This window comes from Carcharhinus amblyrhynchos, chromosome 13 (assembly GCF_965287045.1).
Source record: "Carcharhinus amblyrhynchos chromosome 13, sCarAmb.v2.hapA, whole genome shotgun sequence".
NCBI classification, from domain to species: domain Eukaryota; kingdom Metazoa; phylum Chordata; class Chondrichthyes; order Carcharhiniformes; family Carcharhinidae; genus Carcharhinus; species Carcharhinus amblyrhynchos.
The window spans coordinates 469,115-494,681 of NC_137336.1; the positions used below are offsets into that span (position 1 = coordinate 469,115).

Sequence of the window (25,567 nt, forward strand, 5' to 3'; positions counted from 1 at the left end):
GGCTGATCTGTTGTGGCTCAGTTCCACTTTCCCGCTTTCTCCCCATAACCCTTAATCCCCTCTCTTATCAAGAACCCATCAACCCGCTTCTTAAAAATATTTACAATGATCACTCATCCCAAGATGATCCCTCACAACAAGATGCCTAATTCTACCTGCCTCGTTACACAACACCAGATCTAAGATAGCTCGCTCTCTCGTTGTTTCCATCACATACTGTTCAAGGAAACTATCCCGGCAGCATTCCAAGAACTCTTCCTCAAACATTTTAGCTTTTTCCTTTTTTTTTACCTCTAATCTCACCTATTGATTTAAATTCCTCAAACAATTCACTGGAGGAGGAAGCTCCACAAATATCTCCATCCTCAGCGATGGAGGAACCCAGCCCATCAGTGCAAAAGACAAGGTTGAAGCATTCACAACAATCTTCAGCCGGGAATGGCGTGTGGATGATCCACCTCAGCCTCCTCTGGGGGTCCCCAGCATCACAAAGAGGAGTCTTTCAGCTAATTGGATTCACTCCATGCCCATAGACAAACTCCCACTGGTTTTATATCTGGCAATGCAAGAATTACAGCCTTTAACATCAAGGCAGCATTTGACAGAATGTGGCATCAAGGAGCCTGAACAAGACTGGAGTCGAAAGGAATCCAAGGGAAACTCGAGTCATGTCAGCACAAAGACAGAAGTGGGGATGTTCGCCGATGATTGCACAACGTTCAGCACCATTCACAACTCCTCAGATACTGAAGCAGTCCATTGTCATTGTCCCTTGTCAGGCCTCATTTGGAGTACTGTGCGCAGTTCTGGTCACCTCACTATAGGAAAGATGTAGAAGCTATTGAGAGGGTGCAGAGGAGATTTACAAGGATGTTGCCTGGACTGGGAGGCATGCCTTATGAAGTTAGGTTGAGGGAGCTGGGACTCTTTTCCCTGGAGAGACGAAGGTTGAGAGGCGACCTGATAGAGGTTTATAAAATGTTGAGAGGAATAGATAGGGTGGATTCTCAGAGGCTATTTCCCCGGGTTGAAATGGTCGCTACGAGAGGACACAGATTGAAGGTGCGGGGAGGCAAGTACAGAAGTGATGTTAGGGGTAAGTTTTTCACTCAGAGGGTGGTGAGTGAATGGAATCGGCTGCCGTCAGTGGTGATGGAGGCGAACTCGCTGGGGTCTTTTAAAAGACTTCTGGATGAGAATATGGGGTTTTATGGGATTGGGGGTTATAGATAGGCCTATAGATTGGTAGGTGTTGATGTGATTGGTGCAACTCGTGGGCCGAAGGGCCTGTTTGTGCTGTAGTGTTCTATGTTCTATGTTCAAATGCAACAAGATCTGGACAATATCCAGGCTTGGGCTGACAAATGGAAAGTAATATCCATGCCACACAAATACCAGGCAATGACCATCTTCAAACAGAGAGAATCTAACCAACACTTGTTGAACATTCAATGGTGTTACCATCACTGAATCCCCCATTAACAACATCCTGGGAGTTATCACTGACCAGAAACTCAATTGGACCCAGCCACATAAACACAGTGGCTACAAGAGCAGATCATGTTACAACTGTACAAAACTCTGGTGCAGCCGCACTTGGAGTATTGCGTACAGTTCTGGTCGCCACATTATAGGAAAGATGTGGAGGCATTGGAAAGGGTGCACAGGAGGTTTACCAGGATGTTGCCTGGTATGGTGGGAAGGTCTTATGAGGAAAGGCTGAGGGGCTTGAATTGTTTTCATTAGAAAGGAGAAGGTTAAGAGGTGACCTAATTGAGGCATACAAGATGATCAGAGTGTTCAATCGGGTGGATAGTGAGAGCCTTTTTCCTCAGATGGTGATGGCTAACACAAGGGGACATAGCTTTGAATTAAGGGGTGGTAATTATAGGACGGATGTCAGAGGTAGGTTCTCTACTCAGAGGGTAGTAAGAGCGTGGAATGCCCTGCCTGCAGCAGTTGTGGACTTGCCAACTTTAAGGGCATTCAAATGGTCAGTGGATAGGCATATGGATAACATTGGAATAGTTTAGGTTAGAGGGTCATTAGATTGGTTCCACTGGTCGGCGCAACATCGAGGGCTGAAGGGCCTGTACTGCGCTGGAATGTTCTATGTTCTATGAGTCTGGGAATCCTGCAGTGAGTAACTCACCTCCTGACTCCCCAAAGCCTGTCCACCATCTACAAGGCACAAGTCAGGAATGTGATGGAATATTCCCCACTTGACTGGATGGGAGCAACTCCAACAACACTCAAGAAGCTCGACACCATCCAGAACAAAGCAGCCCCGCTTGATTGGCACCATATCCACAAACATCCACTCCCTCCACCACCAAACTATGGCAGCCTGTGCACCACCTACAAAATGCAATTCAGCATTTTATCAAGCGTCCTGGGGCAGCACCTTCCAAACCCACGACTTCTCCCATCAAAAGAAATAGGGCAGCAGATACCTGGGAGCACCACCATCACCTGGAGGTTCACTGTCCTGACCTGGAGTAATATCACCATTCCTTCACTGTTGCTGCAACATCCTCCTTAACAGCAGTATGCATATCTGTACACCTCATGGACAGTGGCAGTTCAAGAAGGCAGCTCACCGTCACTTTCACAGGGCCAGCAACACCCACATGCCACAGATGCATGAAAAAAGTCGCTATATAAATGCAACCTCTCATGACAGAGAGAGGCACTGAACAAGTCTATGTCATCTCGTGTTGAAGAGGGCAAGAGCTGAAAGAAGGCTTTGGTTATGTGAACATTGTGCTGGGAGTAATTTTGTTCATTGATGTGTTGTTAAAGCTCTGTATACAGAGTGTTCTGAAGTCTCTCTTTGCTCACTGCATGAAGTCACTGTAAAAGGGATCTGAAAAACTTCAGTCCAGCTCCTGTTTGGCTGGAGTTCACTTTGCCTATTGTACAGGAAGGAGTCCATTTTCAGAATACAATCAAGAGTATCACTGTTTGATTCTGAATGTTTCAGTATAGTTACAACATTTGTAAGAAGGAAATTAAAAATGATTTGGAATGCTTTTATTGATTAATAATAATCAAAAAAACCCAAAATCACATTGCAAAAGAGCTGTGGGAAAAGGCAGGCAGACAGAGTGTGCTTTTAATTTAAATTATTCTATCATCTGTGAGCCATGTGTGACTTTTTAAAAATTCACTTTAAAAAGGCAACCAGCAGGACTGATGTGTCAAAGCTGAAGGAAATGTGACTGACTGAATTCTGGCCTCCCAAACATTCAAGCACTTTGTTAACATGAAGCCAGGTTTTAAAAAGCTGTAAATACTGGGGAGATAATTATTGCAGGGACCACGCAGACCTACCACAGTTCATTCAGCAGAAACCTTCAAGATATGGATGTTGTGCACAAGGCAACTATTTAAATTCCCTCGAGAAGGTGGGAGTGGGTCTTATTCCAGACCTGCTGCACATCATGTGTTGTTCGTACACCCACTGTACTGTGATGGATGGAGTTCCAGGAATTTAACCCAAAACAGGAAGGAACAATGATAGAACGCTGCATGCTGAGGGGTTTACAGCTCTTTCACCGCACTTTCCAAGCTCACAGCCTCCTCCATCAAGCTTGCCAGTTTGAACATGTCCCATTTATCCCGATTCTCTGACAAAGGGTCATCCAGACGTGAAACGTTGGCTCTATTCTCTCTCCACAGATGCTGTCAGACCTGCTGAGATTTTCCCAGCATTTTCTGCTTTTGTTTCCAGCATCTGCAGTATTTTGCCTTTATCCCTATTTTCTACTTTGTGCAGAAAATGAATTCTCTGTCCATTCTAAGGTGACACCCTGAACCCCTTCAGTCCCTTTCCGGTGCGTTCACCTTTTCTGTGGCAGCTTATCAAATGTCTTTGGAAAGGTGAGTACACCACCGATAGGACAAGGGAGCTCTTTAATATTGGCAGAGAGTGAATAGCGGAGTGTGACCTGGATCAGTGCTGGAGCTTCAATGACTTCCAGTCAATGTGAATGCCTTTGACTAAGAGACAGAGGATAGTGTTTCTCAGTTTGTTGATAGCTGGGTGGGGATGAGGAGGACACAGAGAGACTACAAAGAGAGACAGTATTAAACAGGTTTATGTGTGGAGAAGGTGACAAATGGAATATCATGTGAGAAAGAGTGAACTTATTCACTTTAGTCGTAAGAATACTAAAGCAGAATATCTTTTAAAAGGTGTGATACTTAGCGTTTATTAACAGGGGGCCTGAGTTTAAGAGCCATGGGGTTATGCTGCAACTGTACAGGACCTTGGTGAGACCACATTTGGAATATTGTGTGCGGTTCTGGTCACCTCACTATAAGAAGGATGTGGAAGCATTGGAGAGAGTGCAGAGGAGATTTACCAGGATGCTGCCTGGTTTGGAGGGTAGGTCTTATGAGGAAAGGTTGAGGGAGCTGGGGCTTTTCTCTTTAGAGCAGAGGAGAACGAGAGGCGACTTAATAGAGGTTTATAAGATGATGAGAGGGATTGATAGAGTGGACTTGTAGAGACTATTTCCTCGGGTGGATGTAGCTGTTACTAGGGGGCATAACTATAAGGTTCAGGGTGGGAGATATAGGAGGGATATCCAAGGTAGATTCTTCACTCAGAGAGTGGTTGGGGTGTGGAATGCACTGCCTGCTGTGATAGTGGAGTCGGACACTTTAAGAACTTTCAAGCGGTTATTGGATAGGCACATGGAGCGCACCAGGATGATAGGGAGTGGGATAGCTTGACCTTGGTTTCTGACATAGCTCAGCACAACATCGAGGGCCGAAGGGCCTGTACCGTGCTGGACTGTTCTATGTCCAGAGGACTCACCCATCCTCACACAGAGGGTTAGTGTGCAGGTACAGCAAACAACCAGGAAGGCAAGTGGAATGTTCGCTTTTATTGCGAGTTAATTGGAATCAGAGAAATAAAGACTTGCTCTAATTCTAATGGGTTTTGGGAAGATCACATCTGGGATACAGAGTGGGATTTTCCCTGTAACCTCCAATGGCGGTGAGGTGGCTCACCGTTGGTTAATAATGGGCTTTCCCATTGGATGCTCTCCTCGCCTCTGGGAAAGCGCCATCGGTGCAACTGGAATTTCTTGCCGGTGGGAAGGGCTGGAGCTCCGGAGTTTATTCAGCTTTAAGGGGTTTAAAAAGGGGTTGGCATTGACTAGTTGGGCCAAAGGGACTGTTTCCATGCTGTAAACCTCTATGATTATATTTTCCATTTTTATTTCATTTGATTGGTCCCTGGGATGGCGGGATTGTCCGAGGATGAGAGGTTGATAAGTTAGGCTGATATTCTCTGGGGTTTAGAACAATGAAAGATAATCTCATTGAAACTATCCGGATTCTGAACAGGAAATAAGCAAACTACAGCAGATGCTGAGAAAACTCACCATCCCTCTCCCCTACCCTCATCCCCTCCCCCTCACCATGGCCCTCTCCCTCTGCATCTTCCGCCACTCCCCCTCTCCCTCCCCTTATCCTCTCCCCTCTACCCTCACATTGACCTTCTCCCCTTCCACTGGCCCCACCCCCTCATCACCTCTCCCTCATCCCCTCCCCACTCCCTCTGCACCCTCACACTGGCCCCCTTCCCTCTCCCCCTCACACTGACCATCTCCCCTCCCCCTCAGCCTGGTCTTCTCCCATTCCCCTCACCCTCCCACTGACCCTCATCTCTCCTCCCACTGACCCCCATCTCTCCTCCCACTGACCCTCATCTCTCCTCCCACTGACCCCCATCTCTCCTCCCACTGACCCCCATCTCTCCTCCCACTGACCCCCATCTCTCCTCCCACTGACCCCCATCTCTCCTCCCACTGACCCCCATCTCTCCTCCCACTGACCCTCATCTCTCCTCCCACTGACCCCCATCTCTCCTCCCACTGACCCTCATCTCTCCTCACCTTGATCCTCTCCCCTCCCCCTGCCACCCTCCCTCACCCAATCCGTGTCCTGCAATGCAACAACTCTCATCATCAATAACATAAGGATTTAAGTTGAAATTTGAATGCTCGTTCCCCTGGGTGGCTCAAAGCGGAGTCACAGGCTGGGATTTTCCACTTATCCTTGGCTGGAAATTCCTGCCCAAGGTCCATGGATCTTTGTGCTCTCCGCTGGATTAGCTGTCCTGTCCGTTATGATTCCCATGATGGGAAAATCCCACCCCAAGAGTTTAATCACTGATCCGATCAATCCTGAGGGATACAGTCCGGACTGACAATCCGGCATGTTCCTCCGCTGTGCACCCAGCACCATTTCAGCAACTCCGCATCGAGAGCAGAAGTGCTGTCCTGCTTCAAACTGCTGCCTTATTCGATTCATTCCAGGGATGTGACTGGCCACCATTTATTGTCTATCCCTAATTGCCTTTCAGAAGGTCGAGGTGAGCTGCCTTCATGGACCAGGATACACCTGACTGTGCAGTTCAGCTATTAGGGAGGGAGTTCCAGTCCAACAGGTTTATTTGGAATCACGAGCTTACGGAGCACTGCTCCTTCATCAGATGAGTCATATTAAAGTGAGTAATATTAAACAGGTTTATGCATGGAGAAGGTGACAGATGGAATATAATGTGGGAAAGAGTGAAGTCATTCACTTCAGTTGTAAAAATACAAAGCAAAATATTTTTAAAAAGTGTGAAACTTGTAAATGTTGATGTTTAGAGGATGGTGATATATTTCCAGGACAGGGTGGGGAGTAACTTGCTGGGGGTGGGGAGGGAGGGGCTCCAGACGGTGGTGTAGGGATGCAGTGAAATGGCATGGATTCACAATGCTCGTTTCGAGGGCTAGTCAGATATGATGGACTGAATGGCCTCGTCCATTTCTGGGATACACGTGTGTGGTTTTCATGATGTAAAATTATCGAGATCTATATAAAATATACCCGACTGCGCAGCTTTTGTGAAAGAGAATTTCAGTGTTGAATTCTGGTAATGGGATAATCACAGCCATATCCTCACCCACAGGATAGTCACAGCTGTGCCACATTCCTGATCGGAAACGGCAGCGCAACAGATGGAGCTCATTAAAAACTTCAAAGGCTCTATTTCAGGCTGACTCCAATTAATCTCTGTCAATTATCTAAAGGGATAAAGAGTTATTTATAAATCAAATCATCAATCCATTTGTAAAAACTATGAAGAATGCTGGAGAGAGAGAGCAGCAGCTCATTGGCCCGTTTTATGAAATAACTGAATGTACCTTTGGAGGCCATTCAGCCCTTCAAGACTATTTGGCTGTTCAATTACGGCTGATCCACACTGGATCTCCATCAGTTTGTCCTGGTCCTGTAACCTCAGGATCCATTCAGAGACTATAGAAACCTCCTATCCTATTAGCTTCTTTCTTCCTAGATTCTTAAAAAACAAGTTTTCAACAATTGAATCATTTTCTTCATTTTATTAATCCTGTTTTCGACTTTCTTCAACATTGCTGTTCTGGCTACGAGCTTTGGGCCTTTCCCAAAATTCTTCAAATGAGAAAAAATGACAAGAAAAATAACAAAAGTGTGAGAACAAAGTGACTCCAGTGATAGATTTTCTCAGTGTTTGCGGGTAACTGACAGAGACAATGAGGCCGCCTGGCAAACTCTTCATTTGCAGAGATTGGTCAGTAAAATATTTGACTTTCAGGAGAATGGATTCTTGAAGCAGAACGATCGGCTCAGACACAGAGAACGGACACTGCGGGGGAGGTGCTTACACAGCACATTTCACATCCCAACACACTTCACTGGAGCATCGAAAATTAAAATATGACACAAAGCCACACAAGGAGAGATTAGGTCAGATGACAAAATGGTTGGCGAAAGAGGTAAGAATGTCTTCAAGGAGGAAGATGAAGTGAGGCTTCTGGAGGTGATTCCAGAGTTTGGGACCCAGCAAACTCGGGGCACAGCCACAGATGTTGGAGAAATGACAATTGGCGATACGCAAGAGGCCAGAACTAGAGGAACACAGATAACTCAGGACACTATCTCAACATGTGTTGGAAGTATTGAGAACTGTGAAGAGGATAGTGAAAAATCTCAAAAAGACAGAGATTGGCTGGTGGACTGAGTGGGCAAGTAGATGAATGCAGGAAAAAAAGGGTTCATTTTGGCAGGGAGGATGAGGAGAGGCATTTTGAGATAAAGGGTAACATTCAAAAAGAAGATGCAGGTTAGAGAGACCGCAGGCATATTTCAGAATTGTAGAAGTCGGCAGGGTAGATGGAGAGATTGGTTAGGGAGGAATGTGTGATCCTGGTTAGGAACAGAGGGTTAAGGCTGGATATTTGCTGAAGAGGCAGGAATCAGGAGGTGAGTTTGTTTCCAGGTTATAAGCCTATTCCCATTGGGGAAAACTTCCAATTTTGGTGGAAGCAAGAGATTAACAACAGTACAGCACAGGGAACAGGCCCTTTGGCCCTCCAAGCCTGTGCCAACCGAGTGATCGGGCACAGCGGCTAATTAATGGTTGGTTGGTGGGAATGGAGGGAGGGATGGTGCCTGGGAACATGAATGGAGGAAGGGAGACAGTGGGAGAGATACAGGATTAGAGAGAGGAAGGGTGTCAGAGAACAGGTCACATTGTGGTTGGACTCCCAGCTATTCCTCACACTGGGCAGAACGGATCTGGAGAGAATCTGGGAAGTCCTGCTTGAAAGGATGCTGGAGGAAGATTTACTCATGATTTTCAGAAAGCAATTGGATAATCATTGGAAGAGAAAAGATATGCAGATTATAGAAATGGTGTGGAGGAGTGGGAGAAGCTAAACTGCCCTTGCAGAGAGCTAGCATGAACAGGGTAGGCTGAATGGCCTCATTCTGTGCTGTAACCATTCTCCATGATTCTATGACACTCCGTTTCTGCTATTTTTCCCCTCTTTGAATGAGTACACTACAGTAACTAACTCTCCGTTTGTCTCTGTTCTTCTCCCTTTTCAATTGTGTGTTCGATTCTGGTCGCCATACCACCAGACGGAGAGGGTACAGAAAAGATTTACCAGAATGTTGCCTGGTATGGAGGGCATTAGCTATGAGGAGAAGAGGGGCAAAAACTGGAATGACGGCGATTGAGGGACCAGCTGATAGAAGTCTACAAGTTCATGAGAGGTGCGGACAGAGTGGATAGTCAGAAGCTTTTTCCCAGGGTGGAAGAGTCAATTACTAAGGAGAGTAAGTTTAAGGTGCGAGGGGCACATTTTAAAGGAGATGTACGTGACAAGTTTTTTTTTTACACGGAGGGTGGTGGGTGCCTGGAACTCACTGCAGGGGGAGATAGTGGAAGCGGGTATGATTGTGAGTTTTAAGGGGTGTCTGGACAAATACATGAATAGGATGGGAACAGAGGGATATGGTCCCCGGAAGGGTAGGGGGTTTTAGTTCAGATGGACAGCATGGTCGGCACAGGCTTGGAGGGACGAAGGGCCTGTTCCCATGCTCTAATTTTCTTTGTTCTTTTCTCTCTGTAACCTCACGGTTGCTGTTCTCTTACTTTTTCAGTTGCGTTTTGTATTTCTGCCTCTTAAACGCATCCTTTCTCTTTGCTATCTCTATGTTAATGCTTCTCTCTGTTTTCTTTCTTTTGTTCTCTCCTACTCTTCCCAATTAGCATTCCAAATCCTCCCTGAATGGCCGGGAGACCCCCACCTAAGGAAAAGCCTGACTTGAGGGCGGCCGCTCGACTGCAATATACAAACTGGATCTGGATGGACTGCAGAGCCGGAGGAATCAGATCTGGGAATACCCACATGGACTGCAGAGCCGGAGGAATCAGATCTGGGAATACCCACATGGACTGCAGAGCCGGAGGAATCAGATCTGGGAATACCCACATGGACTGCAGAGCCGGAGGAATCAGATCTGGGAATACCCACATGGACTGCAGAGCCGGAGGAATCAGATCTGGGAATACCCACATGGACTGCAGAGCCGGAGGAATCAGATCTGGGAATACCCACATGGACTGCAGAGCCGGAGGAATCAGATCTGGGAATACCCACATGGACTGCAGAGCCGGAGGAATCAGATCTGGGAATACCCACATGGACTGCAGAGCCGGAGGAATCAGATCTGGGAATACCCACATGGACTGCAGAGCCGGAGGAATCAGATCTGGGAATACCCACATGGACTGCAGAGCCGGAGGAAAGGACACTGGTTATAAAGCAAACTTTGGTTCAGCTGAGACTGGCTGGTACTGAGATAGTGATTAATTAGTGATGAATGTTATCCATTCATATTAGATTGAGTTGATAGTAAATGAGCAGACTACGGTGCGCTAATTGTTGCCAACTAATTCCTCCTTAATTCAGCAATCTTCCTATCACTCCCTCCTTTCCTTGTTTACCTTTCTGCTGGGAGTTCAAAGGCCACTGCAAATACACTTTCAACCTTTGACACGCACATTTCTCCGGGCACCTGAGTGTAGACTTTCAACTCAACTCTTAGGCAAGTTTAAACTGTCTAATTCACTGTTGAAATTCTGCTGAGTGACACTACAACAACTGTTACATGGTTCAGATAGACAAAGAACAGCGTAGCACAGGAACAGGCCCTTCGGCCCACCAAGTCAATGCTGGACCAGATGCCTCTCAAATCTAATGCTTTCTTGCCTCTATGTGCGCCATATCCCTCTATTCCCTGCCTATCCATGTATCTATCCAGATGCCTCATTGTTATAGAATCTGCTTCCACCACCTCCTCTGGCAGCACGTTCCAGACATTCCCCACCCTCTGGGTGAAACCTTGCCCTCTCACTTTCAACCTATGCCCCTGAGTAATTGCCCCTTCAGCCCTGGGAAAAAGACTCTGACTATCCACTCTATCCAAGCCTGTCATAATCTTGTCAAGCTCTATCAGCTCCCCCAACATCCTCCGACGCTCCAATGAAAACAATCCAAGTTGTTCAGCCTTTCTTCATAGTCCATATCCCCCAAACCAGGCAACATCCTGGTCAATCTCTTCTGCATCCTTTCCAATGCATCAACATCCTTCCGATAGTGTGGCGACCAGAATTGTACACAATACTCCAAATGCGGCCTAACCAACATCTTATACAGCTGCAACATGATTTTCCAATTCCTATACTCAATACCCCACCTGATGGAGGGCAGCATGCCATACGCCTTCTTGACCACTTTGTCCACCCGAGTTGCCACTTTCAGGAAACTGCGGATCTGCATGCCTCGTTCCTTCTGTATGCTAAATATGCTGGTCAAAGAAATCTTCCATGAGTGCGCCAGTAAGAGATTATGCAGACAGTTTAAACTCTAGAATAGAGCAGGGATTGGGTCTCTCTGACTTACAAAGAATCAGCATCACTCAAGCTTTCCACAAACATATTTTCTAAAATGTGCTCACTGGTTATTACCTCCATCAAAATAGCAGAAATTCAACCAGAGTCGGAACTGGAAAAGTGCCAAAAAACACCCTCAATATCCATTCTCCAAACCAGGAGAAAGTAATCGGAATCCCATCAAGACTGGATCATTTGAAATCATCTGATTTCAGATGAGGTAAATTAAATCTATCCTGAGAGGAAAGCAGTAAAAGATTTCTCAAATAAAAGCTGCCTTGAACATAAAAGTCTGTTAATTGATAACAAAATCTTTGTACTTCCCCAAACATAAAAAACTGATTCAGATGAGTTGCTATGTGTGCGTAACTCTGCTGTAATTAGTTGTAAAGTGTAGGCCTTTAGTTTCTGCACACTTGGATTCCAAAGCTCAGAGTTCAGGATAAGAACGGCTGGATGGAAAACAGGACAACATACAGAGAAAAAAGGAAGGAATGTGACTGGATGGAAAAAGGCAAAACCTCAGTACAGGAGGGTCAAACAAGGAAAAACAGCCAAAGATGGAGCAGCAAGGAGGAGTACGTTTAAAATAGTGAGGACAGAAAAAAGCAGAGGTGGTGATGTAATGGTCATAAATCAACAACCCAGATACCCTGCTGAGGCTGTTAGAATTTAAATTCCATTAATAAAAAATCCGCAACTAAATTAAATTGGCCAATCATGACCTGTCCACAAAAATCCAACACAGCCAATAACTGCCCCATCAGTTTACTATTGATAAAAGTGATGGAAAGGATCGAGCAGCACCTGCTCAACAATAACCTGCTCAGTGACGCCCAGTTTGAGTTTCACCAGGGTCACTCAGCTCCTGACCTTATTGGTTCAAACATGGACAAAAGAGCTGAATTCCAGAGTGAGGTGAGAGTGCTACCCTTGACATCAAGGCCACATTTGACCGAGCGTGGCATCAAGGAGCCCTAGCAAAACTGGATTCGATGGAAATTGGTGGAAAACCCTCCGCTGGCTGGGGTCATATCTGGTACAATGGACGAAGATTGTGGTGATTGGAAGTCAATCATCTCAACTCCAGGACATCTCTGCACGGGTTCCTCAGGGTAGTGTCCCCGACCCAATCATCTTCAACTGCTTCATCAATAATCCCATCATAAGGTCAGAGGTGGGGATGTTCGCTGATGATTGCACAATGTTCAGCACCATTCACATACTGAAGCTGTCCATGTTCAAATGCAACAAGATCTGGACAATATCCAGGCTTGGACTGGCAAATAACACTCGTACCACACAAATGCCAAGCAATGACTATCTCCAATAAGAGATAACCCAATCTCCTGGCATTACTATCACTGAATTCCTTCGTGGTCAACATCCTGGAGGTTACCATTGACAATAAACTGAACTAGCCATATAATTACTGTGGTTACCAGAACAGGCCAAAGGTTCAGAATCCTGCAACGAGTAACTTATTTCATCATTCCTCAAAGCGTGTTCACCATTTACAAGGAACAGGTCAGGAGGGTGATGGAATATTCCCACTTGCCTGGATGAGTGTAACTCCAACACTCGAGAATCTCAACGCCATTCAAAGAACCATAGAAAATTATAGCACAGAAGAAGGCCATTCATCCCATCTTGCCCATGGCAGCCTGAGGACATGCAGGTGCCTTTTCGAATCCCACTTTCCTGCGCCTATTCAAAGCCCTGTAGCTCACACCACTTAAGGTGTTGATCCAGACACTGTTTAAAGAAATTTAGGGTCTCTGCCTCCACCATCAACTTAGACAGTAAATTCCAGACACCCACCACCCTCTGCATAAAAAAGGACAAAACGTATCATCTACATATTGAAAATATACAGGGTTTAGGGATCATTGCATTGAAAACCCGTTTCTCATGGAAACCAACAGAATGTCAGTGACAGCTGGGCCCAAAGGCAGTCACATGGTAACACCATCTATTTGGATCCAAAACACACAAAAATAGGATTCTATTCTGCCCAATCTTATCTCTGATTACATCTACACAGCACGAATTAGTCGATGTTTGCTCCACTCATCCTGACTGATGAATCTCTGCATACGTGGTGAAAGATGCTACATAATATCGTGCTGAGAATTACTTGAACAATCAAATTAAGATTATCAGTTGGGTTTGCAATGCAATCATTTATGCTTTGTAGAATTTACATCTATCCAGACACAGAGACATGTCCTCTGTAGGCAAAAGGAATATTTGTCCCAGCATGGGTTCATGAAGGGAAGGTCATGTTTGACTAATTTGGAGGAATTCTTTGATAACATTACATGTGCAGTAGATAGTGGGGAACCTGTGGATGTTGTTGTGGAAGGCATTTGACAAGGCGCCACACCAAAGACAGCTACATAAGATAAAGGTGCACAGTGCTACAGATAGAGGATTGGATAACTAACAGAAAGCAAACAGTGCGGGTAAATGGGTGTTTGGCAATCAGTGACTAGTGGTGTGCCTCAGGGATCAGTGTTGGGACCGCAATTGTTTACGATTTACATAGATGATTTGGAGTTGGCGACCAAGTGTAGTGTATCAAAATTCACAGATGTCACTAAGATGGGTGAAACAGCAAAGTGTACAGAGGATGCTGAAAGTCTGCAAAGGGATATAGATAGTCTCAGTGAATGGGCGAGGGTCTGGCAGATGGAGTACAATGTTGATAAGTGTGAGGTCATCCATTTTGGTAGGAATAACGGCAAAATGGACTATTATTTAAATAGTAAAAAATTGCAGCATGCTGCTGTGCAGAGGGACCTGGGTGTCCTTGTGCAGGAATCTCAAGGAGTTGGTTTGCAGGTACAGCAGGTAATTAAGAAGGCAAATGGAATTTTGTCCTTCATTGCCAGAGGGATGGAGTTTAAAAACAGCGAGATTATGTTACAGCTGTATAAGGTGCTGGTGAGGCCTCACCTGGAGTTACTGTGTACAGTTTTGGTCTCCTTACTTGAGAAAGGATATACTGGCACTAGAGGGGACGCACAGGAAATTCACTAGGTTGATTCCAGAGTTGAGAGGGTTGACTTATGAGGAGAGACTGACAAGACTGGGGCTTTTCTCACTGGAATTTGGAAGAATGAAGGGAGATCTTATAGAAACATGTAAGATTATGAAGGGAATTGATAAGAAAGAAGCAGGGAAGTTGAGGGGCATGACCTCAACATAAGGGGAAGCAGATTTAGGACTGAGTTGAGGAGGAATTTCTTCACACAAAGGGTTGTGAATCTGTGGAATTCCCTGCCCAGTGAAGCAGTTGAGGCTACCTCATTGAACGTTTTTGAGACAAGAATAAATACATTTTTGAACAGTAAAGGAATTAAGGGTTATGGTGAGTGGGCGGGTAAGTGGAGCTGAGTCCACACAAAGATCAGCCGTGATCTTATTGAATGGTGGAGCAGGCTCGAGGGGCGAATGGCCAACTCCTGCCCATATTTCTTATATACTCAGTCAAATATTACACCTTTTCTGAATAAACAAAAGCATGGTGGGGGAAGGGAGGGGAGGGGAGTGGAATTGCACCCTGGTGCATTCACCGTGACAACATTTCAAACAGAGTTGATTTGTTAACCAACCAACACCCATTTCCTCTTGCAGTATAAATTATCGCTCCTTTGAAATTTGACATTCTGTTGATTGTCCTGATGAGTGAAAGACAGAAAGCTTCAACAGCATCTCTCTTTTTTAGCAAAGTTAAAAGGCCTTTCAGCTAATCAAAGCTTATTTCTCCAGTAAATCTAACAATTGCATCCAATTATATTTCGAATGCGCCTCGCGATTTTTCCTGCATAATTCCATCCAATGGGTTATTTCAAATATTCAAAATTCTGGCAATCAGCACATTTGTTCTAGTACTGGCTTAAAATGTAATTTTTACTAGTTTAAGTTTTGATCTCATCTTTCCAGTGTCAATTTGTTTTGCTGTTCTCATTTTATACGATGCAATTAATTTAACATTTGATGAACTTTGTGAGGATTCTTTGGTTAACCATCTCTGTACCAAATATTGAATTGTCTTCTGTTCTCTCTCTCTCAGAATTTGGAAATCCAATTGGCATTAAAATGTTCTTGCACTCACCATGACCCCAGCTTTGTTTTAGTTTGAATTAGACACACAAAGGAGAGCGTTGTGATGTGATTGCCCCTCTATGTATTCTCACAAAGAGTTTATTAATCATTCTCTCCAATGACTTCTCACAAATGAGTGTTTCTTCTCGAAAGGACATTCTCTAAGATTTTACTGGACTGGCCACTCATTTCTAACTACAAGTTAAAATAGGGTCACAGGTGGTCAACTGTTAACTCCTTCTCTTCATTCCACTTCCATAGCAACAGATTCCATGACATTTCTCATGACATCAGAAGGGTTTCATTCAAAGCTGGATGTTGTGTGGCCTGGAAGCCCCAAATATTTTATGAGATCAGGATTGGTCAGAGGTGATTATAAAAAGAGTAGGATCCAAATATTTGCAATTCTACTTAATGGGCTGACCCCAGTCCAAATCCAGCAACTCCACATTCCAAGCTTTTAGTTGCCTGCCCTGATATCTCGTAATGTGATTGGCTGTGAGATTCTGTTTGTGATTGTCTAAAGTTGAACATTTTATTATTTGATGATTTGACGTAAATCAGTGATGAGTCACTGCAATATAATCATCCAAAGCTGTTTATTCACAAATTCTTATCTTGGTTTATTTGGAATCAATATTCCAACAATGACACACCCAATCTCATGCACCAAATGAAAGACAGGAAATTTACATTCACAGCAACATTACCTTTTCGAATCACTCTGCTCCCAGCACGAGGGAAACTTCGGAAAACATTATTAATTTAGTTTGTCATGTGACTTAAACACAATCTAAAATTTGAAAGGATAAAAACTTTTTTTCTGTGGAATGTTTCTCTCACTGATCACAGAAACATGAAGCATATTAGTGAAATCTTACTGATAACATTGGCAGGAATGCATGTTTGCATGTGTCAGCCTTGCTGGAAATAACTGCATTTCATTGTGAAACAGGTTTAGATGGAAGGAAAAGGCGTGGCCTTGACCTAACCGCTTCACTGATCAGCTACAAGATCACGACACATTCAACCAAATCACCTGGACATTGATTCAAAAATACTCCAACCATTGCTGGGAACGGGAGTTTGTCACCAGAGCAGAGAGTGAAAGCCACTTGTCTTTAGTGACACAAATTGATAATAAAAGAAAAAAGAAAATCCAAATTATTCCCTTCACATCATCACCCTCCCCATTCCATTGATCTGAATTTATTTCAAAGTGTAGGTACAACAGTTTCCCATTCCATAAACTGTGTAATATTTCATTTGGTGTCACATGTCACCGTGCAGAGCCAAAAGCAACATCTGGTTCTCATTCCCCATTGGCCTTTTATCCAGTCTTCATTTTGGTTTCATTTCAGCAAACTGAAAATGGGATTTTGGGAGGAACGCTGACCACACAGTGAAAAGTACATGTTTCTGACAAATTAAATGTCATCTCTGGAATTCAGTAATTGTAAACATTGTTCACCCTGTTTCAACATTTCTCCCCAACTCTCCTAAAGCCAATAACTCTTGACGTAAGTGTGACCCCCTAATTTCAGACCCGAGAATCATTAGTGGTGTTTGAGCTAAAACGGTGAGAGAGTGACCTTAATCATCGATGAAGATGTCATTGGCCTGAACCATATTATACACACCACATGAACTTACACACTCTGTATGACCAATGGAAAGTAACAGATCCATCACCACTCATTCTGTGCCCTGACCAAATCTAAATTTCATTCTGGTTTCAACCATCATCATCTGCACGAGCGTAGGAAATAGGGGCAACAGTTCAGGCCCTCGGGTCTGCCCCACTCTTTAATCAGATCATGACTGATAGTCTTAGAATTTTACAGCACAGAAAGAGGCCCTTTGACACATCATGGAGTTCTATGAGGATGTGTCTAGGGCGGTGGATAGAGGAGAGCCGGTGGATGTGGTCTTTCTTGATTTTCAGAAGGCGTTTGACAAGGTACCTCACAAGAGGTTATTGCAGAAGGTCAGGGGACATGGAGTTGGGGGTAGGGTGTTAGCGTGGATAGAGGATTGGCTGTCAAATAGGAGGCAGAGAGTGGGTGTCAATGGGTGCTATTCGGATTGGCGGTTGGTGACTAGTGGAGTGCCCCAGGGGTCGGTGCTGGGGCCTCAGCTATTTACCATTTATACAGATGATCTGGAGGAGGGAACCGAGTGTAGGGTGTCGAAATTTGCTGATGACACCAAGATTGGCGGAACGGCAAATTGTGCAGAGGGTGTGGAGAGTCTGCAGAAGGATCTAGATAGGCTGGGCGAATGGGCCAGGAAATGGCAAATGGAATTTAATGTTGGCAAGTGCAAGGTAGTCCACTTTGGTAGGAATAATGGTAGGAAGGACTATTACTTACGTGGCGAAAAACTGCATCAGGCGACGGTGCAGAGGGACCTCGGGGTCCTTGTGCATGAGTCGCAAAAACCCAGCTTGCAGGTGCAGCAGGTGGTCAGGAAGGCGAATGGGATGCTGGCCTTCATAGCGAGGGGGATTGAATATAAAAGTAGGGAGGTCTTGCTGCGGCTGTATAGGGCATTGGTGAGGCAGCAGCTGGAGTACTGTGTGCAGTTTTGGGCGCCGTACTTACGCAAGGATATTTTGGCCTTGGAGGGAGTGCAGAGGAGGTTTACTAGGCTGATACCGGAGTTGAGGGGGTTGAACTATGAGGAGAGGCTGAATAGACTGGGCTTGTACTCGTTAGAGTTTAGAAGAATGAGGGGAGATCTCATTGAGACGTATAAGATGATGAATGGGATGGATAGGATAGAGGTGGAGAGACTCTTCCCGCTCAGAAAGGATAGTAGGACTAGGGGGCACAGCCTCAAGATAAAGGGGGGGGGGGGCGCAGTTTAGAACGGAGTTGAGGAGGAACTTCTTCACTCAAAGGGTGGTGAATTTCTGGAATTCTCTGCCCGTTGAAGTGGTGGAGGCTGCCTCGCTAAATATTTTTAAGACGTGGGTTGATGGGTATTTGATAGGAGAGGGGATTAAGGGTTATGGGGAGAGGGCGGGAAAGTGGAACTGAGCCACGACAGATCAGCCATGATCTTATTGAATGGTGGGGCAGGCTCGAAGGGCTAGATGGCCTACTCCTGCTCCTATTTCTTATGTTCTATGTCTGCGCTGGCCATCAAGCACCTTTTTACTCTAATCCCATCTTCCAGCACTTGGTCCACAGTTGTGTATGTTATGGTGTTTCAAGTGCTCATGTAAATGCTTCTTAAATGTTAATGTCTTGAATACAATCAATGGCTGAGCTTCCAAAACCCTCGAATTCCAAAGATTCAACATTGAGTGACAACATTCCTCCTCATCTTAGTCCTAAATGGCCTGTCCATCATTCTGAGATGGCATTCCCTCCCAACCAGGAAAATATCTATATCTGCACCTGCCTGTCTGGCCTTGTAAGAAGTTTGTAAATTTCAATGAGATCACCTCCCATTCTTTAAACTCTAGTGAATACAGGCCCAGTTTCCTTGAACATAAGAAATTCCAAACTAGGCTGCTACTGGATCAAAGGTGGGTTGTGTTTGGCCCTCTAATCCTTTCCCATCCATGTACCCATCCAATAGCTTTTGAAATGTTGCTATCGAACTTGCCTCAACCAATACCCTCAATCTTGCCTCATAAGTCAACCCTGCCGCCCCAGGGACAATCTGATGAGCTTTCATTGCATTCCATGGCAAGAATAGCCTTCCATAAGTAAAGAGACACACTGCATGTGGTTAATTCTATTGGTGGCCCACAGTTTCTCTGCAAACCATATTGGTGGAAAGTCATCTTGAATAGCAATCGTCTGAAGTGCTCGTCAGACCAAGTCTGAGGGCATTGAAAGTGAAAAATATAACAGTAGGCTGGGTGGTAAACTCACTCCCCTGAAGGGCAATAGTCAACAAATTGTTTTTCTATAAAAGTGAACAGCTTTTCCATCCTAATTCCAGCACATAAACTGACATACTTATCAGTCTCAATTTCATAACTCGACATAAAAGGCATTTGATGTTCTGGATGGCTGGTCTAGAGCTACAAGCACATCTCTGCAATACTCCTTATCTGTACAATATATCTTACTCTCAAAGGATACTCTGTATCTAATCTCTATCATCACTTTTACAGTAATGTCAGGTAAGATGATGTGTAGAATGTATAATATCATACCTGCACTCACAGGTAGGTTTTGGGTATTGGTTGAGGCAGGTTCAATAGCAACATTTAAAAGCTATTGGATAGGTACATGGATGGGAAAGGAGTAGAGGGCCAAACACAGCCCATCTTTAATCCAGTAGCAGTCTAGTTTAGAATTTCTTATGTCCAAGGAATCTGTAATATTTTATTTTTAAGAATATTTTGGATTGACTTTTTGGACTTTGAATTAATTGTAAAGTGGTCCATTTTCTTGGATAATAAGTAGTACTGGTCAATGTGAAATGGCAACCTTGATCTGGAAGCAATAGCAACAGGAAGGAAATGAAGATATGGATCCCATGTGGCCAGAGACAGGAAATTGCATCAGGAGAAGAACAGAAAAGGCACATTTAAAGTTATGTTCAATACAGTTAAGAGACAGCAATCTGAAAACACAGCCGAGGCAGGGATTGGGAATTGGACAATTCCACTGCAATGCTTCAGTTTTGCCAAAGTCACCCAGACCATAGAGTCATAGAGCAATACATCACAGAAACAGGCCCTTTGGCCCAACCCATCCATGCCAGCTAGTCCCAACTGCACATGTTTGGCCCATATCCCTCTAATCCTTTCCCATCCACATGCTTTTTAAATGTTGCTATTGAACCTACCTCAACCACTTTCTCCAGCAGCTCATTCTATATAGGCACCACCCTGGTGTGAAGAAGTTGCCCCTCAAGTTCCTTTTAATTCTTCCCCCTCTCACCTTAAACCTTTGCCCTCTAGTTTTTAATTCCCCTACCCTGGGAAAAAGGCTATGTGCGTTCATCCTATCTATGCCCATCATGATTTTATACAGCCCAATAAGATCACCCCTCATTCTCCTACACTCCAAGGAATAAAGCCTTAGACTGGCCAATCGCTCCCTATAACATTTAATGAGATTTATTGAAAATGTAGGCTAAAGAATCTCTGGGGAATCTATGTTATCAAGACTCGCAAAACTAGCTCAGGAGGTTCTGTAGGAATGTGTAGTTTGAGTAAGCAAATATCTCCAAGGAATTCAGAAGGAGCAGAATCACTGCTGCAGGTTGCTCAGGGACCAAATCCATCGAGTGAAAAGAAGTGAGAGATCTGACATGCTAGACGTTAAATGGCTGGGCTTCTATATGGCAAAGGAAGAAGCTGAGACAGTCTGCTTTAGCATAAAGGTACAGATTATTGTTACATTCCACACAGTTCTCCCAGACAGCAGGGCCAGAACTTCAGATTTATTTGAGGCAGTATTAGGCAGATTTCTGTTTGGATAGGGATCCGAGGTTTATGGGGGGCGCGTGGTGGGGGTGGGATAGGAAAGTGGAACTAAGACACATCCAGATCATCCATGATCAGATTGAATGATGGAGCAGGGTCAAAGGGCTGAATGGCCATCTCCTGTTCCAATGTCTCCGTGTCCTTCACTCGGACAGAGAGAAACAAACCCTTCTTGAAAGTTTAAATGACTGCTCCCATGAATTCACATTTATAGCAAGATATGCCAAGGTGTTATAATCAAGGATAAATTAATAAATGATAAAGTAACACTAAATACAACACACTTTCCAAACCCCAGACCCAATGAAAACACATTTTTAAAAGTGTAAGGGACACTGAGGTGACAGAGTTTGAAGGATGAGGTTGTGAGGATCAGAATCAACTGACAACGATCAACTCATTTTGGGGTAAGATTAAAACAGGAAATGAAATATTTTGTCAACGTAAATCCTTCAAGCAACATCAACAAAACCAATTCAGTCTGCACACACTGGCTGCCTTATTTCCAAAACTACAATAGTAGCAAAATGGTAAATACAAGTTATTTCATTTTGTTAACTCATGCAATACAGGTGAATTCAGTTGGTTGGATGGCTGGTTTGTGATGCAGAGCAACGCCAACAATGTGGGTTCAATTCCTGTATCAGTTATTCATGAAGGATCTGCCTTCTCAACCTTACCCCTCACCCGAGGTGTGGTGACCCTCAGGTTAAATTACCACCAGCCTAATGGTCATTTGGGATCATGGCAGCTTTACCTTTACAAATCAGAACTAAATAATCCAGGATGACAGAGTGACAAAGACAAGGGCCATACTCGACCTTGTTTACAATATTCAAGCCACAGGGTTCATGTAACTGCGCACTGTCCACACACACAGTCCCCAAATACAGGGTTCACGTAACTGCGCACTGTCCACATACACAGTCCCCAAATACAGGGTTCATGTAACTGCGCACTGTCCACATACACAGTCCCCAAATACAGGGTTCATGTAACTGCGCACTGTCCACACACACAGTCCCAAATACAGGGTTCATGTAACTGCGCACTGTCCACATACCCGGTCCCCAAATACAGGGTTTACGTAACTGCGCACTGTCCACATACACAGTCCCCAAATACAGGGTTCACGTAACTGTGCACTGTCCACATACACAGTCCCCAAATACAGGGTTCACGTAACTGCGCACTGTCCACATACACAGTCCCAAATACAGGGTTCATGTAACTGCGCACTGTCCACACACACAGTCCCAAATACAGGGTTCATGTAACTGCGCACTGTCCACACACACAGTCCCCAAATACAGGGTACATGTAACTGTGCACTGTCCACATACACAGTCCCCAAATACAGGGTTCACGTAACTGTGCACTGTCTACACACACAGTCCCCAAATACAGGGCACATGTAACTGCACACTGTACACACACAGTCCCCAAATACAGGGCACATGTAACTGCACACTGTCCACACACACAGTCCTCAAATACAGGGTACATGTAACTGCGCACTGTCCAGACACACAGTCCCCAAATACAGGGTTCATGTAACTGCGCACTGTCCACACACTGTCCCCAAACACAGGTTTATGTAACCGCGCACTGTCCACACACTGTCCCCAAACACAGGTTCATGTAATCGCGCACTGTCCACACACTGTCCCCAAATACAGGGTACATGTAAATGTGCACTGTCCACACACTGTCCCCTAACACAGGTTCGTGTAACGGCGCACTGTCCATACACTGTCCCCAAACAGATTTCAAAATGACTTGATATAATTCATAACAGCTGCCCAGAAGCCGTCAGCACCAAGATCAAAAAGTGCTCATCGGGGTAACTGTTAATAACTGCCAGAAATGCATGAAAATTCAACTGGCCCTTTCCATCTCACTTTGATACTTTACTCAGTTTCTAGTTTAAATGATCTGCACAACAAATGCTTAAAAATGGATGAAATATTCATTTGTTAATTTGCTAAATATCCATTTGAGTAGCTAAACAGGATTTTTGCAGAGCTATTTTCTCTCTCAATTTGTTTTCTTAAGTCTACTCCATTCTTGATAATCCAATGTCAAAGTGAATTGTGATCTTGGGATGGATCCCATTTCGCTCAGTGTCTGAGGCTGGACTGTGGGCCGAAGGGCCTTGCTCCTGTGCTGTATTGTTCTACAATCTATGGATTCATGTGTTTTCTTGAGGGGTCAATCTGTACAAACCTACGGCAAATGTAAGTCAGACATTGTTTGAAGATTTTCCTGTTCAGCCTGACACCTGTGTCTGTACATGTTTCACACATGGTATTAATGCAGCTTTCACTCACAATGCTGTCTGCTTGAATCTGTTGCAACGGCTGATTCCTGTATTTCATAAAACTCAGTACAGATTGACACACAAAACAAAAGAGGAACAACAAAAGGCTGCTTCACAGCCAAAATGCATCTTTTTTTTTAGTCCTACCAGACTTGTACACAGAAACATAACAAAAACAGAAAGCTGTTCCTGTTTTACTTCTCTCCTAAAGGTGCTGTCTCAGCTTGGCTCGTATCTCCACAACAACTCGCATTTATTAACAGTGAAATATCTTGAAGGGGGAAGCCAAATGATCATTTCAAAGCAGTGAAGCCTTGTTGCTGAGAGCCAGCAGCTCTTTAACCGGGGGCAGGAGGATTGCAGATGATGCTGTCTCTGTTCTCACTCAACCTTCACAACGTTTCTACTGACGGTGACCACTGAGTGGAAACCCTACACAAGAACACAATGGTGCAGTGGTGTTTTCACTGGGCGAGTAATCCTGGGAGCCAGTGCAAAGCTCTGGGAACTTGGATTTGAATCCCACCATAGCAGATGGTGAAATTTGAATAACAGCCTGACATGAATGATGCCAGAGAAACCATTATTCATTGTTGTGGAAACTCATCTGGTTCACTACTGAGCTCAGATTGCCCTGACCTAGTCTGACCCATATGTGACTGCAAACTCACAGCAATGTGCCTGGCTGTTGAATGTCCTCAGGGATGGACAATAAATGCTGGCCCAGCCAACAAACACATTTAAAAATCATTTATCTGCCCTGACTTGGGCACTGTAGCAATATATCCTGCAGTGCCGGGGGTTAACAAATGCAATACAGCCGAGAGATTTAAACTATATCCTACTGACTGCACCGCAATATACCTTTACTCAGACCACTATAGAGCAACCTATACGCACACTATTGTCCAGTGCAGTCACTGTCAGTGTGATCGCCCTCACATTCAGACAGCTCCCGGGTCAAGGAGCCCAGGCTTGGCGGGCCGAAGGGCCTGATCCTGCTGTAATTTTCTTTGTTCTTCTTTGGGAGAGACAGAATGAGGAGGAATGAAGGAACTCTCTCTCTCTCTCTGCTCCCAGAATAAGACTGGCATGAATCCTGGCACCATCCCTCGCTGCTCTCTGCCTGGGAGAAGCTGCAGACCCATCAGAATATTCACAGTAAACTCACCAACTATCCCAGAAATACAACCTGTTCCACCTGAAACTGACCCAAAGGCCGCGGGGAGCAAACAGTCACCAATCAGCTCAATCCCTGCTTAAAAACTGAATAAAGTTCCGAGATAGAGAAAGGAAGCGAGAATTTTCTAATGAGTGTAACCCACCCCTGGAGACAGCACCGCTTCTCAGAATGGATCAGATGTTAGTGACACATTCAGTCAATAGCGCTGCCTTCCTCTAACACAGAAATGGGGAAAGATTAAAGATGTTAGGAACACATTGCCGTACCTTCAGTAGCTGCAAAACTGGAACTCCGATTGCGGGAGCTGGGACTCTGTGTCTGTGTCTCCCAGTGTCGCTGACTCTCTGTCTGTGTCTCTGGGACTGTGTCTGTGTCTCCCAGTGTCTCTGACTCTCTGTCTGTGTCTGTGTCTTTGGGACTGTGCCTGTCCTTGCGTCTCTTTCACTAGGACTGTATTTCTCTCTGTGTCTCTGTCTCGCTGTCTCTGGGTCTTTATTTCTCTGCTTTGGGCAGTAGTGGGAGGAGAGTTTCCGAGAGGAGGAGCAAACACGAACAGAGGACACGCCTAACATTTCAGAATTCCAACAAACCCCCTCTGGATCCAGGGAGACACAATCTGTATTCCTCATTGCTTTATAGCAATGGGACAGCAGTGCAAATTCATTTTTGAGTTTGAGTTTAAGAGCCGTGGGGTTATGCTGTAACTATACAGGACCTTGGTGAGACCACATTTGGAATATTGTGTTCAGTTCTGGTCACCTCTCTATAAGAAGGATGTGGAAGCATTGGAGAGAGTGCAGAGGAGATTTACCAGGATGCTGCCTGGTTTGGAGGGTAGGTTTTATGAGGAAAGGTTGAGGGAGTTGGGGCTTTTCTCTTTGGAGCAGAGGAGGATGAGAGGGGACTTAATAGAGGTTTATAAGATGATGAAAGGCATTGATAGAGTGGATGTGTAGAGACTATTTCCTCGGGTGGATGTAGCTGTTACTGGGGGGCATAACTATAAGGTTCATGGTGGGAGATATAGGAGGGATGTCCGAGGTAGATTCTTCACTCAGAGAGTGGTTGGGGTGTGGAATGCACTGCCTGCTGTGATAGTGGAGTCGGACACTTTAGGAACTTTCAAGCGGTTATTGGATAGGCACATGGAGCACTCCAGAATGATAGGGAGTGGGAGAGCTTGATCTTGGTTTCGGACAAAGCTCGGCA

General features: G+C 44.8%; 1 protein-coding gene across 2 annotated transcripts in view; it reads right to left on the reverse strand.

Annotated features, from left to right (window-relative positions):
- arap3 (ArfGAP with RhoGAP domain, ankyrin repeat and PH domain 3) overlaps positions 1-24,749 on the reverse strand; it is a 382,033-nt gene extending 357,284 nt beyond the window's left edge. For both annotated transcript variants that reach the window (XM_080201223.1, XM_080201222.1), the window contains exon 1: positions 24,625-24,749. The gene's annotated coding sequence lies outside the window, so the exon portion shown is untranslated. The remainder of the gene's footprint in view (positions 1-24,624) is intronic.
- Positions 24,750-25,567: the final 818 nt, after the last annotated feature.